This window comes from Eschrichtius robustus, chromosome 17 (genome assembly GCF_028021215.1).
Source record: "Eschrichtius robustus isolate mEscRob2 chromosome 17, mEscRob2.pri, whole genome shotgun sequence".
Taxonomy (NCBI): domain Eukaryota; kingdom Metazoa; phylum Chordata; class Mammalia; order Artiodactyla; family Eschrichtiidae; genus Eschrichtius; species Eschrichtius robustus.
In genome coordinates this window covers 75924194-75941814 of record NC_090840.1, presented here as the reverse complement: position 1 = coordinate 75941814, position 17621 = coordinate 75924194, and the positions used below count along the sequence as shown (strand labels likewise).

General features: G+C 51.9%; 1 protein-coding gene across 2 annotated transcripts in view; it reads left to right on the top strand.

Annotated features, from left to right (window-relative positions):
• Window positions 1-4228: 4228 nt before the first annotated feature.
• The window catches only part of CYRIB (CYFIP related Rac1 interactor B), a 147040-nt gene continuing 133647 nt past the window's right edge, over window positions 4229-17621 (top strand). The window contains exon 1 of one of the 2 annotated variants that reach the window (XM_068526018.1): window positions 4229-4325. The gene's annotated coding sequence lies outside the window, so the exon portion shown is untranslated. Of the gene's footprint in view, window positions 4326-10174; window positions 10195-17621 lie in introns of those variants that run through there. The other variant, XM_068526019.1, reaches the window with a different exon arrangement.

Genomic DNA, 17621 nt, shown 5'->3' with positions numbered 1-17621 from the left:
GAGAAATAAAGTCAGGTTTTGAATTCGGGACTATCTCGACCCTGAGCTTTCCCACTATGCCACTCTGTTTTCTCAGAAACACAAATTAAGGTACAATAATAATAAAAATATTAATACGCAAACTGCATTATTTCATACTGATTGCTTTTACTTTCAGTTGTTAAAGGATCCGTTATATAAACTGGCTGCTCGCAAGGAGTTCCAGCGCCTGGTTGCCCGGATTCTGACATTTTGGTTCATTTGTGCAGCTCTATTGTGGCTTCGTTGAAATACCAAAAATATACTAAAGGTCCTGCTCACTAGCTTCCCCCATCCCCTGGCCAAATTTTCCTTCCATCCTTTTGTTTTTTTTAATCCAGGTAAAATTCTCATAACCTATAGTTAACTGTTTTTTTATTTTATTTTTTTATTGCGATACAGTTGATGTACAATATATAGTTAACCATTTTAAAGTGAACAGTTCAGTGGTATTTAGTACGTTCACTGTGTTGCACAACTACCACCTTGATTTAGTTTCAGAATATGTTCATCACCCTTCAAGGAAACCCCTAAGCAGTTACCCCCATTCTCTTCTCCCGGCCCCTGGAAACCATCACTCACTAGCCCTGGTTCTCCATGGCAGGTTAGGATCCGTGTCCCAACCTAAAGGCCAGCTCTCTCTCCACCTCTCTGAGTGGGATTCTCCAGCTGGAAGGGGCTGCCTGAGCCACCTGCAAGCCCCCTTCCAGGATGGCAGCCCCTAGAGGGTTCAGGCTTTGTCTCCTCCCTTAAGTCTGTTGGTTCTGAATGGCTGGAGGTGAAGGGACCCAGGTGAACAGGTACATAGAACGTCACTGAGTTTGCTTTTACCCCAATGGAAAATGGAATCTGCTTAATTGCAAAATACTAACCAGCAGGACAAAAACGGAGTCCCTGTGTCTCCTGACTTCTACCTTCTGTTACCTTGTACACGTAATAGCATTCACTCTTGGGAAAAAGCAAATGCTCAGCAGGGAAACACATAGTTTTGAGGGGCTTTTGCATATGTGATGGAAAGAGCTAGCTACTTTGCTTGAAAGCTGAGTGGACTGCCTGTGCCATGGGAGGACAGGATTCTAAGACTGAAACTAAAATGTGCATATGCTATTTTACAGTTTATAGAGCATTCAAAATTCATTATCTCATGGTGCCTTCTCAATGACAGAATGAATGTTACTGTTCCCATTTTACAGACAAGGAAATTAAAGGAGTCAGAAGTTAAATGACATGCCCAGGTTGCACAACTGGAAATGGTAGGCCGGCCTTTCTGACTCCAAAATCAGCTCTGTTTTCAGGATGCTGGATGTTACGAACTGAATGTTTGTGTCCCGCCAAGATTCCTATGTTGAAACCTAATCCCTCATGTGATGGTATTGGGAGGTGGGACCTTCGGGAAGTAATTAGGTCGTGAGAGCAGAGCCTTCATAAATGGGATTAGTGTCCTTATAAAAGAGACCCCAGAGAGCTCCTTCCCCTCTTCTGTCATGTGAGGACACAGCGATGAGGGCCGTCTATGAACCAGGAAGCGGGCCCTCACCAGACAGCAAATCTGCCAGCGCCTTGATCTTGAACTTCCCAGCCTCTAAAACCATAAGAAGTAAATGTTTGTTCTTTAAGCCACCCAGTCTGCGGTATTTGGTTACAACAGCCCAAACAGACTGAGACATAGATTTCTACCTGCTGTTGTCAGGGTTGATACCCCAGGGAAACAGAGCAGGTCACTGCAGTGGTGAATTGCCAGAGCTTTTCCCAGGCATTATCCCCAGGTTTCCATTTGCTTGAGTCTGTCAGATCTATCAGGACCTGATTGAATGAGGCAAGGTCAAAGGCCAGAATCATCCCCTTAGCCTCCCTGTATCCAGTGAGCGGAGACACACACATACGAGTTGGACCTCTCCTCTCAGGCATCTCTGAATTCAGCGGAGTGCAGGGGAAGTGTGATGCAGCCCCTGCCCCTGCCCTCACCTACTCTCCCCTGCTTCCTGACTCCCCACATTTACACTCTGTGTTACAATCACGCCAAGCTGTGTGCAGTTCCCAAGCGGGCCAGAAAGTTCCTGCCCCCATGCCTTTAACAATTACTGTGATGACAACTACAATGGTGATAGCTCTCTCCTGGGTCCTATTAATGCGCCAGGTTCTACACATGTGCTATTTCATTTAACTGCCCCCCACACCACCACCTAATGAAGTAGTTATGGTCAATCCCATTTCACAGATGAGCGAGCTGAGGCCCAGCGTGGCTAAGCGCCGGGACTTGAGCCAGACAATCTGGGTGCATGCCCAGCTCCACCACGATCTAATCAATCTGACCTTGCGCAAATCCCATCTCTCTCCCAGCTCCAGTATCTTGCAAAACACTGAGCGTGATGAACCTGCCCCCTGGGGCTGTTGTGAGAATTAAATTAGATGGGGACAGCGTTTGGCACCTGGTGAGTATTTCCAAAATGTTCGGAATTATTCATGCCACTTTGTAGGCGGCCAAGAAAGAAACTAAACTCAGCTCAGCTGTGTCTGATTCCAAACCCTTTCTCTGCTTCTTGTCACATTCATAGTTCAAGACCCAGCTGTTCCACCCCTCCCCATGCCACCCTCCACCACTGCCGGGGGAGGCACCTGCTCCCCTTTTGTAGGGGTGAGAGCTCCAGGGATCAAGCAAGCTTCCAGGTGCTTCTAACGCCTCCCAGAACTTCTAGGGAGGGCTTTCTGATCTCCTCCTGTTGTTCTCTTTGGCTCCCTCCCTTCCAAGCTGGGTAAACACCCCTTCCCCCTGTCTCCTCTATACACTGTCATCTGTGCTACCTTCCTTCAGGTACGGATTCATGTGGGCCCCCATCTCCCTCCAGGACTAGGAGCCTCTTGGAAGTCCTGTTGGAATCCTACCGTCTCAGTGCCCCCAGCTCCTAGCACAGGGCTTTAGAAGGGGCTCGCTAAAGAAACAAACGGGTCAAAATCAGGTAAGTCAGCACTCAATATTATTTGGTGACTGGTCACCACATCCCCTTTCCTGGCAACACATCCAGGAGAGGTGGAGGGTGGAAAGACAATGGAAGCTTCTGAGGTGATTCTTGATGTCCTGCTGGAGGTCAGACGAAATACTTTAAAGAACACTGTCTATATTCCTAAGAAATTTGGCTGAATTTCAAGACAGTGCTGGATGGCTTTGAGGGCTGGGGGAGCAAGGCAGAGGGAAAAAAGAAGCATTTCAATTTCCTAGGCATGTCCTCCTACATGGAGAGAAGTGCACTCTTTGCCATTACAGAAGAGGGGAAAGATGAGGTCTCTTATAATACCGGAAACGAGAGTTCTAGTGAGGGGCATTTTGTCTGGGAATTTCAGTGCTGGAAGTCCTTGGAGAGCCTCGTAGGGCAGCACAGATACTCCCACTCCCCCTCCCCGGCCCCGCGTTATCTTTCCTTCTGTAGCATTAGCACCACCAGACACATCGGACGCTTGTTTATTGCCCGTCACCCCCTCTCCCCACCCCCGCCCCCCGCGGCAGGGATGTTGTTTGGATTCCCAGCTGCCTCTCCGGGACCTAGGACGGCCCTGGCACTTGGTAGGCCCTCAGCGAATATCTGTCGAGGGCCGAATGGATGTTTTGAACGCACAAGCCGTCCACGCCTCCACCGCCAGGGGGGCGGGGCAGGGATCTAATCCTTCCCCGCGCACAGGTGAGGGGGCAGCGGACCCAGGGCTGGGAACCCGGCCGGCCTGAAGGTCGGGGGCGCTGAGGGCCCGACGGGCTGTGCCCTTGGGCCACCCCCGCGCCTCCCAGAGCTGGAGTTCCCTCGTCTACGCCACCGGGAGGGCGCCGAGCCCCGCAGCGCGCCCCCGGGCGGCCGCTCGCCCGCCTGCCGCGACTTGCCCAAGGTCACCCGCGCCCCGGCCCCCGGGTTGTGGGGTGGGGGCCGGCGCGGGGTGGTCCCAGGGCGCCGCGCGCGCTGACGCCGGGCTCCGCGATGCGGCGGGGACGGGGCGCGGGGGGAGGCGGCTTCGGCGGGCGTCCTCCTTTTGTGCGAGCGCCGGCGGCGCGGCTTCTCGAAGGTAAACGGCGTTTCCTCTTCCTCGTCGATGCGTCTCTTCCTTTTATAGTTATTTCTCGCCTGGCAGTCGCCGGGGCTGCTGCTGCTGCTGCTGGGCCGCCGCGGCGGGGGCCGCTCGCAAACCTGTGGCGGTGACGTGAGACCCGCCAACCCGGAAGCGGCGGCGGCGGCGGCGGCGGCACCCGAGGCTCCGAGGCTCCCAGGCTCCTGCGCTCCAGCGCCGGCGGCCGCGCTCCCCTCGCCGCTCGCCCGGGCCACCAGGTACGTGCCCGGGGCTCCTCCGGCGCCGCCGCCCGGCTCGCCTGCGCGCGCCCTGGGAGCCGATCTGCCACCGGGGAGGGCGTGGGGTGCGGGGCGCGCGCGCGATGGGTGCAGGGAGAGGTGGGAGTGCGATCCGGGCCGCGCCGGGCGCCCTGTGGTTGGAGAGGGGGCGCCGCAGCGGTGGGAGCCCCCGGCGCGTGGGGCGCCCCGAGGATGCGCCTCGGGGGAGAGGGGGCTGGAGGGCGCGAGGGGCGCACGCCGAGGGGCCGCCGCCCGGGTCCGCCCAGCTGTGGGGAGCGCGCGGCGGCGCCGGAGGGAGGGGTGCCTGGCGTGGCCGCCCCCCCGCTGACTCCTCCTGCTAGCCAGGTGCGGGCGCAGGGTCTGACCCCGGGCGCCGTGCACCCCCCAACCCCCCAGCTAACTTCGACTGGGGGCTTGGAAGGCCAGTCTCTTAGAATTGAGGAACTGGAGGGGGCGAACAGAATCTCCCTTGGCTTCAAGACTTCCTCGTGGGGTAACCACCCGCCTCTGTTTAAAGAGCACTTCCTCTTTGCCCTTTATCTTTTCATCGTATTTTGTTTTTCCATTTTTTTTTAATGGAAGTTCAGTGTTAACGAGTGGATGCCCCTGCAGCCTGCACGGCTTCCCTGGGGTTGTGTACACACACCGTGGGTATGGAACCTTGTGTGTCCTGTGTCGGGGCTGGAAGGAAAGAGGAACCGAGGACTTCCCTTACTGGAGCCCCCGGCAGCGGTCTTTGATCCTCCCCCTGCCGCAGAAATGGAGCCAGAGGGGGAGGGGTTGAGCGGGAAGGAGGCCCCGCCGGGGAGTGTCACGAGGACTTTGCACCTAGGTTTAATTCTTTGCTCTGCCACTGAATAGCTGTGTGACCTTGGGCAAATCGCTTGCCCTCTCTGAGTCTTAGGCGCCTGTCTCTAAAATGGGCTGCTTTGAGTTGGGCCTCGAGAAGAGGAGCGTGTATTTCCTGGCCTGGAGAGGGCGCAGCGATGGGACGTGTCATTGTCAGTCACCTTTAATTTCTGCACCCCCGCCGCCTAGAAGGGGGGCCTGGGGCACATGGGAGGTGCTCCATAGATACCTGTGAAATGAATAGGTGGGTGGTGAATTTTGAGAAGTGAGTGGCTGGGTGTGGTTCCACATTTTGGCTTCCTTGCCCTGTAACATCCATTCCACCCCAGAGAGCCACATTTTGCCACCTGGGATATATGTAATCCACCCCCTTCCCAAGGAGGATTAGCTTGTGAAAATATTGACTTCTTATGAAAAGGAGCTTAAACTCTGACTTTGAGCCTCTCCTATTCTTGGAAGATTGCATTTAGTGGAAATGAAAAGGAAGCCTCATTTTGATTGCCACCGCCAGATGACTGGCCGCCGGGGCGGCCTGCCAGGGCTGACAGCTGGGCTGATTTCCCAGGCATTGGGGTTCCTGTAAACAGGAGGAAGCTAGGGAGAGGTGGGTTTTCTCCTAGGTGGGGCATGCAGAAGTGGTCAGCTGGCCTGAGTTTTCTTCCTGGGGAGGCACGTTGTAATTTGCATTATCTGGATCCTTGCTAAACTTTAGGCTTGGGGAGGGGCAGAGCGTGCGTGCTGAAGGAGCCCAGGGTGGATTCACCCTCAGGGGTACTTGGAAATGGCCTTCGTATAAAGGCTCACTATGCATTTCCTCAGGTCACTTGGGGAGCTTTTCAGGTAATTTTGCTTTCTCTGACAGCCATTCCTTTTCTCCTTTCTCAGCTCCCAAAGGCCTGTGTGCACTTCTCTTAGGATCCTTAGCTGTGCTTTTTGTTTTGGTGTTTTTTTCTCTCACAGCTGGAGGGCAGGAGATGAGCCTGAGTGCTGCTATTATTTTAAGAGGCAGAAGCAGGCACCTCTGTGTGGCCAGCTGCGGTTTAAGCATGCACAGATTCATTTTTAAGGCATAGAGTGGCCATAGTTACCTATGAAGTAGAGATTTTATTCTCATCTTACGACTTAGAGGAAGTGCAGGACTTGGCCCAAGACCCTCAGCCAATTAAGCAGCAGGTTCAAGGTCCTTACTCCAGACTTGCAACTGCAGAGGTCTCCCGCTCTTCCCTGTGGGCTGCGCTCCCTTCTGAAGGGCCTTTGTGTTTCCCCTGGCACCTGGCAGGCTGTCTGGCATATGCTGGATACTCAGTACATGTTTTGTTTTGTTTTTTTTTTTTTTTTTGACAGAATGAACAAAAGAGGGATGGTTTGCTCTTTGTGGAGGTACAGTCTGTCTCTACCTCAAGGTCAGCGCACTGGCCTGTAGGTGACCTTCTGCAATTGTTCTCTGGCCATTCCTCCCAAGTGTGTCTTGGTTCCCCATTGTGGAATCGCAGTCTCTGTCAGCTCTTCCTTCAGGACCCAGAGCCCATGACAGGAGGGACTCCTGAGGGGCACCAGTGCCCCGAGGTTGTGGCCTTACGCTGATCATCTCCTTGATTGAAGAGATCACTGTCCTGTGGCTTTGGAGGTCTGGGACTTGGCCGCCAAAGCGGTTTCTCTCTCTCCAGCGAAACCATCTTCCAGCAAGCATTGTGGCGATAGTGTTGTGTCAGTGAAACGTCAGATTTAAAATCAGTCCACTTTAGGTATGCCCTGGCCTGAAGCCTTAGAGAGGTCATGACCTTCTTAGAACTTTCTTTTCGGCATGTATAAACGGGCAAAATCATCCCTGCCCCATTCCATCCAGTTCACAGGACTCCTGAACATGAGGGCAGGATCCACATTCACACCTCACTGCCCCCTCTTAATGCCTGTGTGCATGTCACCAAGTTTCTTCACCTCTCAGAGCCTCAGTGTTCTCATTTGTAAAATGGGACGATCTATCGGGGGGATGGTTTTGCTCATTGCGGTCGTGTGAGTGATGCTCTCAGCACAGGCCCCCATTAAATGGCCATAATCATCAATGATTATTATTATCAACAGCAGCAGCAGTAATGATCCCTGTGTCCTCAACTAGAGAGAGCATAAGTGCCTCAAAGGCCAGACCCATGTCCCTTTTTTAACTTGAATTGGAGCTTCTGGAGAGAAGTAAATTGAGGAAGGGTGGGGGGAAGGGTTGATTTTATTCTTTTTCTCCTTCCCTGTCTGGGGCACTTGATAAAGGTGTGATGAAGAAAGAATCATTATGATCCTGTTTTTCATCCATCCTTGAGGGTAAAAGGTCTTTTTTCCTCTCTCATAAAGTGAGCTCTTTATGTGCCTATGACACTCATTTCATATCTTCTCATAAACTTTGTATCCACTCCTTCCAGATTTCACCCAAGACTTGATCCCCCCAGATTGTCAAATGGACAGAGTTCTGTTGCATGGGTAGAACTTTGGGAGTTAAGTCTTTGATGGTCTTAAAAGGGGTGATTGGCCTCACCAGGTTGAAGGGAAGATAATAACTTTGTAGCCAAGGATGCATGAGGTTAACAGCAACTGTATTTTCCTCTCATCCTTTTTTGCTTCAGAGGCAGCATGGGTATGGGTTTGGGGGCCAGACTGTCTGGGTCTCCATCCTGGTTTTGCTGCTTACTAGCTCCGTGACCTCCTCTCTCTGGGCCTTCTTCATCTTTCAAATGAAGAATAATGTTTGCTGCCTGGAAAGGTTGTTGTGAAGGTCCACACAGAGGTGGTCTGGGGAGCCTCCCAGCACAGTGTATGGCACATAGACGGTGCTCAGCAAATGTCAGTTACTTTCCTGCCACCCCTGGGCTCTTTCTGTCCTGGCCCCAGTCCCATCGTCCTGTCCCTCCGTTAACGGGGCTCCAGTTCCCACTGAGGATCAAGCCCTTGGGTGACAGCTTCGTCCTAGATTCAAGTTCAAGTCTCCATGCTTTCCCAAACCACTTGTTGACTGGCCACAGTATGGTGCTTCCACTGTGAATGGAGAGATCCTTGTACCAGAGCTTGTCAAGGAGAGTAAACTGGGGAGTCACTGAGTTTACGTTTTGTCCCGTTGATTTTTTTTCCTCTCCTTTCCAGAGACTTACTAGCTGCCATCTGCTCCAAGGGAAGGAGACATCATGTTCATAAATACATAAATAATCGAAGTTGACGAGGAGATTTGTTTAAAGAAGTGATGCTGAGAATGATTTTTATAAATATTTAAGATAATCTGAAGCTATTAGAGGAACTGCAGGGTTTATTAAAAAAACTGAAAGCGTGTTTTGGAAGGGTTCCTTTTCTTTCCAAGTTGAATAAATGTCAAGAGTAGTGGATGCAGGGCCCGTGAGGGGCAGGTGGGCTGCTGGTCTGTTTGTCTCTGCTGTTGGCTGTTGGCAGTCATCCATTTATGGGGGCTGATGGACGGGGAGCACGAGGGTAGCCAGAGCCACAGAACTGAGGGGGAGAGCCCTGAACATTTTGAAGCTGCCTGGGCTTCCTTGAGACTCAGAGAGCCAGTGGGTCACACATGCCGGGAATCACCCTGGGGGGCTGTACATTTCAGATGCTGCTTCTAGAATCTGAGAGTCAGTGGCAGGCTTCTAGAAGGTTCCTAAGGTGAATGTTTTTTGCTTAATGACAGGCTACATTTTAGTGAGCCCTACTAAGGCCCACAAGTCAGGAGGCAGCTGGGTGGTCAAATCGAGGGATGTGGGGTAGGGCATGTCAGAACTGGGGGGACACCTTGCAACACTTCCCAAACTGGCGTGTGCCCCCGGATCCCTTGGGGATTCCCTTGCAGATTCTGAGTCACGGGCTGGGGTGGGCGGAAGGCCTGCATTTCTAACACCTCCCCACGTGATGCTCTGGGTTGTGGACCGTGCTTTGAGTAGGGAGAGCTTGGAGGTCCCCACCTGCCTCATTCATTTGGGACCCCAGCTGGCACTGAGGATGCGAATCAGAATATGATCCCGGAGGCTCCTGGCAGCTGATGGCTTAGTTAGCAGAGGAGACAGACGTGCCCCAAATCACACGATAGGAAGATGGTGGGGACTGAAGGGAGGGTGGAGAAGAGCTCCTTCCACCCACCCAGAGGTGCTCCGTAGCCCAGCAGGGCCCGGGTGCTCTGGGCAGTCGAGGTGGGGTGGGAGAGGGAGGGAAGGGAGGGAAGCAGGGGACTGTGCCAGGGCTTCACCCGTGATGAGGTCTGGAAGGGCTGAGCAGGAACCTCTTGCTCAGAGTCTCAGGCTTCAGGCGTCCCGTACTCTTAATTGAACAGATGAGGGAACTGGGATCCAGAGGGGGAAGCATTTTACCCAAGAGGCAAAGTCAGGACCGGAACCCAGGTCTTCTGGCTCCCAAACCGAGCTTATCACACGGCTCCAGAGTGTCTTTCTGTGAGCGCCTCGGGGCCGCCTTAGTGCAAGGCTCTGAGGCCAAGGAAATGCTGGGGGCTGGAGGTCCTCCAGCGCAAAAGGTACCTCTGCCCCTGACCTTCCTTTGGCAGGGGACCAAGCCCTTAAACCCACAGTGAAAAAGAAGGCCCGACGCGGGAAAAGCGATGGCTTTGAAGCCGAGCGCCCCGTTAGGGGCTCCTGGCCCCCCTCCCTTACCCCAGTCAGCGCAGCCCCCTCACGTAAGGAGGGGGGGACAGTGGTGCAGCCATGCAGAGGGGCTAAGGCTGGGAGGAGACCTGGGCAGCAGGAGGAAGAAAAGCTCCGTCCTTGACTCCTTCGCTTAGTGGCGTCTCCTGGGACCGGCTGTGTCCGGCTACTTGGAGCTCTGTGGAATTTTAACCCAGTGCCCACTCAGCAGATACTGTTGGACTGTGGAGCCGAAGGCATCCCGGCCCTACCGCTCAGTAGCTGTGTAACCTTGGGCGAATCGCAGGGCCTTGCTGAGCCAGAACCGTCTCGGACAAAGCTGGCCTGATAACACCTGCCTCTCTGGATTGTCTGGAGGACTGAATGAGGTAATGTGTGCTCTAGCTGCTAACCTAGCCCCTTCGTAGAAACACTCCAAAAAGACACCCCCTCCCCACAAAGACATAGTCACCGCTGGGTGGGAACTGATTTGTCCAGTGCTGATTCCAGGCCAGGGCTGTATCCTTCTGGCAGTGACATGGGATATGGATTTGATGGGAGGGCAGGTATTTCTGTAAGGTAACTGCAAACTGCTGCAGTGCTTTTATGCAAAACTGAACGCTGGGGTTGGCCCCTCTGGGGTTCTCCTTTGAAAGGGAGAAGGACCGTGGAACTTAGGACCTGGTACCTTTGGTTCACACATGGCTCCCTAACTGTGGAGTCTTTTGCAGCTTGCCTAACCTCCCCCGGCATCCCAATGCCTGTTTTGCAGCTTGTTGTGGCTCTTAAGTCAGAAGCGGACACAGTCTGCCTGGCGTAGGGCCTGGCGTCTCACAGGTACTCGGTACTTCGAGTGCCCTGTCCGCTCAGCCTCAGGGTCTGGGACTCTGGGAGGAGGGGCATGTAGACCAGGGGAGGCCTTTGCTGGCAGTGTGTGTGCTGGCCTGGCCCCAGCTTTGCTCAAAACCAGAGCTGAAGTAAAATACAGAAGGCAGCCAGGAAGTGAAACTCAGCCAGTAAAATCCTAAAATGTCTGCTCTGCTCCCCTGAACTCTGGTTTTGTGTACTGCCCCAAGCTCTGGAGGCACTGGAGACCGGCTGGTGCGGGCATTCAGATCCCGCAGGCTGCAAATGAAAGCTGAGGGGTATTTCACGGTCCTTTCCAAACACGCTTTTGTAACTATCAAGTGTTCAGTTCATCGTGGAGAAAGCAGGTCCATCCTGCTATTCAGCCACAGACACTGAGTGAGTACCTACTACGTGCTGGGCCCGATGATGGGTCCTTGGGGGGGAATCAATACTATGTGACCCCTGACACCCCACACAAGTCCCTAAGGGCCTGAGCAGCTTGAGAAGGAAGCATTTGGATGTGTTTCCTTGGGCTCACCCAGGCCCAGCCCCTCCAAGCCTATCCTGTCCTTCAGGAATTGGAAAAGTGCTCTAGCTAGGTTTGGAGATAGGACAGTAGGGAGAGTCACCGGGCACCAGAGGACAGGGCGGCAGGGTGATAGAAGGGGATGGGGGCAGGGAGGCGGGAGTTGAGGAGCGAGACAGCATGTCTGACACTTTGTGTCGCATTTATGACCCAGACAAAGGCCTCCCTAATAACAAGGCTCCTGTAAATGTCACATTGCGGGTTTTTGTGATTTTGGTTTTTTGGGGTTCTTTCGTCTACCTTATTACAGTAATAACTTTCCCTTATCGAGCATGGACAATGTGTACTTTGCAGATGGTATTTCTTACCTCACAGTAACTCTGTGAGGCCAGTTATATGATCCCCACCTTACAGATGAGGAAACAGAGAACACTTAGAGGCTAATAAGAAGCAGAGCTGGAATGCAAAGTGCTACACCAGCTTCAACACCCACCTATTGTTTTTACTACCTCTGCTGAGTGTACTTCAAACACAACTCGAAAAATCTCTGAAGAGAGTTGTCTACCAAGGAGCAGACACTGCTGCTGCTGGATGTTGCTGGATGTTGCTAGAAGACGGTGGTGGTTTTCTAAGTGGGCATCTCATTATGATAGGCCCCTTGGCAACCATCACTGCCGAGGGCCACCTACTGTGAACTTGTCAGCCCAGGAAGTTCCGAATTTATGAATGACTCTTGTAAGTAGATTACTTGGGCTAATTTGAGTGGTGAGGTTTCTTGGTAAATTCAGTGTGAAACTGACTGGTGCTATTAATATACCTCTTGATGCGTTTGGTGTTGGGACGTGTAGCACATGCATCGTCTGCATTACTCTGTCTGCACGCACCCCCAACAAGGCAAAGTTTTGGGGGAAGGAAGCGTGCTATGGGTTCATGCTTTGGGGTGGATGGTTGAATTGGACAGGAAAATCCCAGTGTTTGGGCATTGGTCACTGTAGACTTGAGAAAATAAGGTGGATACAGGACGAATCGCTCAGCTTGTAGTGTTCCCCCCCATCCATTTTCAGTGTGTGAATTTGCCAGAACATTCTATGTGTATGTTTCCTCTTGCCCGGTATTTCTTTTATCTGACCATAACTTGCGTATGTTTAAGCTTCCTGCGTGGGAGGGTCACGAATCCACATTTTTAACAGGCACCCAAATGATTCTGACGCATTGGTCCCTGTCACCCAGTTAGAGGAACCCCACGTGGCATAATCTTTTACCTGTGTACCACCTGTTTCTAACTGCTGAGGGTGGGGCAGTTGGTATAAGATGGAAAGGACATTGAAGATCACCTAGTCCCATCCTTCTCAGCCTTTTTCAGGCCACAGCACACTCGGGAAACAGAATTTATAAGGTGTGGGTTGGGGAATGGGCAGTAAAAGAGGAAGCATCTCTCGGCTGGAGATGACTGACCCTGGGGCCACCCACCCAAAGTGCTGAGGAGATCAGTATCTCCACACAGTGTAATCTCGTCTAGGAGTCCCACTTGGGAAGCTCTGATTCTCGTCCAAGGTTGGAACCTGTTCACACCGCCCATGGAGGCCCAGAGAGGTGATGTGAGTTGCCCAGAGTCACGCAGGAACTTGAAAGTCATCTAGGTCACTCACTGAAAGAATGAGTGATCAGACCAGGGAGGTGAAAGCCCTACCAAGGACCACACGGCCAGCTCGTGGCCCAGCGAGGAGTTCTCGTGACCAGACAGCCTGTCCGTGGCAGGCGGGTTACCGAGCCATGGTGGCCTCCCCAGCGCTCACCAGCCTTGGAGGTCCGGTTTCCTGTTCTCATCCGAAACTGATTTTCTGCTAGTTCCTAACAGACAGACGCATCCCTCAAGACCTAAAAGCACCAAAGGAGAAGAAACCTTACACAGGAGACACGTCTCAGTCGTGAAGTCCAGAAGTCAGCTCAGCAGGCAAAACTGCATGGTGAAAATGATTCAGTCTCCGAATTTGCCCCTGAAGGATCGTTTGTGCACACGTGATTTTGTGTATGTGATGCTGTGCAGTAACACGTGTGTGTAAATGTATAGCACAAACAGTAGTGTACAGTGTACAGTAAAGTACAATGTACAATATCCAAAAAAAATTCAATTAAATACAAGAGACAAAGTACACTTTTATTATTTAAATTAAGAAAAAAAGCATTTGGCCCTTGAAGGATAGCTGAATATAGCTAAGTTAAATGATCATGAGATACAGTTCCATTATATGTTGTGATACACTGAGGACATCTTGAGAATGTGTAGTTGTCCTGACCCGGTGGCATTCCATATATTACACGTGTATGTACAATTATTCCAGGGGTCTCTTCTGCTTGAGTGTGATTAACTTTGGAGAGTTTTGGGGGGTCCAGCTCCAGTGTGGGAGACCTAGTAGACTGGAAGGACACAGCCTCTCCTGGCCTAGTGAGGCCTGACTCCATTTTTTGAATAAAAGCAGTCTCTGATCACAACAGCTCCTAGATTTAGGACTGTCCTTGTTCCTGCACACCTCACGTCTGTGGTTGAATGCCCCATTCTGGAGTTGATCTGAAAGGGCCTCCTGGGCCCATGGGGGACTCCAGCCTTTAGAGATGACCCCTCCTCCCCCTGACCCCGACACCCCCAGTGGAACTGTCTCTTTCCCCAAGTGGTGTTTCTCAAAGTTTCAGTGGTGAAATGCAGAGGAAGTGTAGAAAAACGAATTTGCATACTTTTGACTTCACCCTGGCCCTCTTCCTCTCAGCAGTAAATGAGGAATAGGTGAGGTGTGACCTTTTGAATGTCCCCCACCCATTCCCCCAGGGACCCCCTCCCCCATGATGGTGGCTGGGAATGTGATTGGAAAATGCTTCTCTCCAGCTAACCTGATCTTTGTCTCAAGACCTTGGACATTTAAAACCCAAAGAAAAGGAACCTGATCTTTTGTTCCCGATCATGTTAAGTGGGGCAGGAGGGAGGGAGTATTTGATTCCACCGTGGAGCTTATTCTCCTACGCATTATGGAGCTGCCACTCAACAGCGGGGATTGAAGAGCACCTGAGATGCACCTGCTGATGTGCGGAGACTGGAATGTTCTCTAAGAGCTCACTCACGAGAAAATCCATGCGGTGCCCCGTCCTCCCCCCAGGATGCCTGTGGACCGTGTCATCCTGGGAAGGCACCTGTATCTTCTTGCTGGTGGCCAGCTGGGTCCTTGATCAACCCTTCTGGGCAATCATGGCAATTTATATCAAGAGCCATGAAGATCTTTGTAACCTTTAGCCCAGTGACCCCACTTCTGGGAAGCTGTCATAAGGAAACAATAAAAAATCTAGACAAAATGTTGCACAGAGATCTTCAACTCAGCTTTTTGGACAATAACAAAATAAGTTGGAAATAACCTAAGCGTCTGACCATAACCAAAGACCTGAATCAGTTCTGCTGTAGCCACTCAAGGTGAAGGCCCAGGGAGGCTGGGCGAAACTGAGCAAAGCAGTCGTATATAGGAAAAAAGACTGGAAGGAAATACACTCCAAAATGGTGTCAGAGGTTGTGGAAGGTGGATAAGAATCTGGATGAATTTCTTTTCCTTTCTCTCTTTGACGCATTTTCTGTAATGTGGTGGCTATGTTACTTTTATGGGAAGAAAACCTCTTTTCTGTCTCTTCTTCTAAGAGACTGAGAACTCTGCTGTTTCCAGGGAAAGCAAGAAAACCAAAGTGGAGATCCCTTCGTACACGGCGCATAACAAAACAGACCAGCTCCTCAAGCTTAGTCCCCGGGCATTCCTGAGGTTCCAGTACTAACAGGCCTGTTAACAGGAATATAAGACAGCTGGAGAAAGAACAGCTGGCAGTTCTTGAATATAACAGCCACCCTGGATTAGACACCCTAGACCCAGGCAGAAGACATTATTTTTGCCATTTAATAGTAGTAAAATAATCAATGAGGTAACCCGGGGGTGGGGTGGGGTGGGGGTGGGGGTGGGGGGTGGGGGGTCAGAGGAGGTCACGTGACTTTTCTAGACTCATGGTGTCTAGAGACACCACAATACCAGGAACTCTCTTCCGGTCACATGGAAATCATTTTCTGGGAAGGGTAAGATGAGGGTCAGCTGCCAGTGAACAATAGCAAGGTTGTTTTCTGTTTGGGTGGCATTGTCTTTGTAAGTGGCGAGCAGAGTGAACTCTGGTTCCGATGGAGGAGCAGCTGCCCTGGTGTGTGCTTAGTGGAAGAGATGTAACCTTATGTCCACAAGCAGGTGAAGGCACCGAGGTGAGCTACAGCCAGTTACGGGGATAGCAAATTTCCAGACAGTCTCTGTTGTGTTTAAAATGCCATTTTCTTTCAAGTTCTGTAGCTCACCTGTCATCTTTGCCTTCATTTTGGAGCAGTTCTGATTCAAATAACTCCTCAGCCATTTTTTTAAGGGAGGCACAAAAAAGGTGCCTGGGAACTAGGTGCCAAAGGTGGGTTTGAGGAAGAAGCGTATGAATTAATTTTCTGCTTTGGGTGGAAAATGGAAATGGGAGTGTTTTAAAATATTCACTTCAAGGACTTCCCTGGTGGCACAGTGGTTAAGAATCCGCCTGCCAGTGCAGGGGACACGGGTTCGAGCCCTGGTCCGGGAAGATCCCACATGCCGCGGAGCAACTAAGCCTGTGTGCCACAGCTACTGAGCCTGTGCTCTAGAGCCCGCGAGCCACAACTACTGGGCCTGCGTGCCACAACTACTGAAGCCTGCACGCCTAGAGCCTGTGCTCTGCAACAAGAGAAGCTACCGCAATGAGAAGCCATGCACCGCAACAAAGAGTAGCCCCCGCTCTCCGCAACTAGAGGAAGCCCATGTGTAGCGACGAAGACCCAACGCAGCCAAAAATAAATTTTAAAAAAGGTGTAAAAAAAAATATTCACTTCAAACCCCAAGATTCATATTTTTTGTGTATGTATTTCTATGATCACATAGGAAACGGGGACACGTTTTAGCATCATTTCCAAATAGCCATTTACTGAGTGTCCAGAAAAGCCCTTGTTTTTTCCGTTCTCTTCCTCCTCTGTTCTCTGTTGGGCCCGGCATCTGGGCCCTCTGCTCCCAAGCACCTTCCAGAGGAAGTGACAGGTAAATCAGGCAGTTGTGCTGCTCTGGCCGAATGACTGAAGCTACTTGCTGAGCTGACCCCTGGGCCACAGAGCTGAGTCACTCCCCTTCCTCATCTTCGCAGTTTCCAGGGTCAGGACTAGAATACACGGTTAAAAATCTGGTGGTGGGATGAGTTTCTGCCTGGGCCCATCGCCTCATTTAATCCTCACCCGCACTCTGCTGGGAGATGCAGGTCAGCTCAGCAACTCCTAGCGGGCGGCCCATCAGGTGTTAGGCGGGTTTAGCAAAAGGTTTCATCCTTGGGCGAGGCTGAAGCCCATGAAAACTCCAAGGTTTTTGTTCCCTGAGGGTGTGGGTTTCATCTGCTCCCGAGAGGGCGGAGGCGCGGGAGACCCGCTGCTGGACACAGGGCCTTGCCTCTGCCATGGGTGACCAGCCCTGCCAGTTGCTTCATGTCCCTTCGCTTCTCTGTGGGGGGGGGGGGGCATCATGAAGCATCCTTACAGGAGGAGGAAGCTGGGTCTGTGATAGGCCTGTCACCTCCCTGCCTCCCTCTCCTAAGGACCATACTCTGAGGGCTCTGTCACCCGTGTCCTCCCAGAGGGGCGTAGCTGCTGTCTGGGCAGTGGTGTGTGTGGGGGGGGGGGGGGCGTCTGTTCTAGGTCCTCCCTGCTCTCCCCTCCCATCTTCCTTCCCTGTCTGCCCTCCTCGCCTCTGTCAGAGCCTGGGACAAGCCCTCCGTTGGAGAACCATTGAGAGCTAATTCGAGGAACAGTCCTCTGTGAATAGATGTGCCGGAAAAAAGCCTTTGGCCAAGTGTAAGCCCGGCTGAGTATTGTCGGCGCTCAATTAAAGATGAGCTTCCTGGCTCTCTGGTCTACTTTGCGTTGACCACACACCATGTCTTGACCCTTAAAAGAAGAAACAAGGAAGGAAGAGAAAAAAGAAAGGGGCTTCTATGACAGAAAATAAAGTCTAATAACGGTACCTTATATCCGTAGCGTGCTTTGTGTTTATGCCGTGGCCTTCTTCCACTAAGCATTGCCGAGCCCTGGGACTGGGCCTTTTTCTCCTTGAGGTCCACAGGTCAGGCCTCGATCCAAGAGTGTTTGTAGAATGAGTGTGTAATTTTTTCAGAAAATTGAAGCCCAGAGAGGTTGAGTGATTTGCCTAAGGCTGCACAGCTGCTGAGGGCCAGAGTTGGGACTCAATCTTAGCCCTGGCTCTTCTTCAGCTCCACTTGGTGGCCTTCTTACAGGTGCACTTCAGGCTGGCAGAGAATTCAGAAGAGACACACCTAATGAATGAAAAGGGCATTTACCGAGGCCTCATCCCTCCT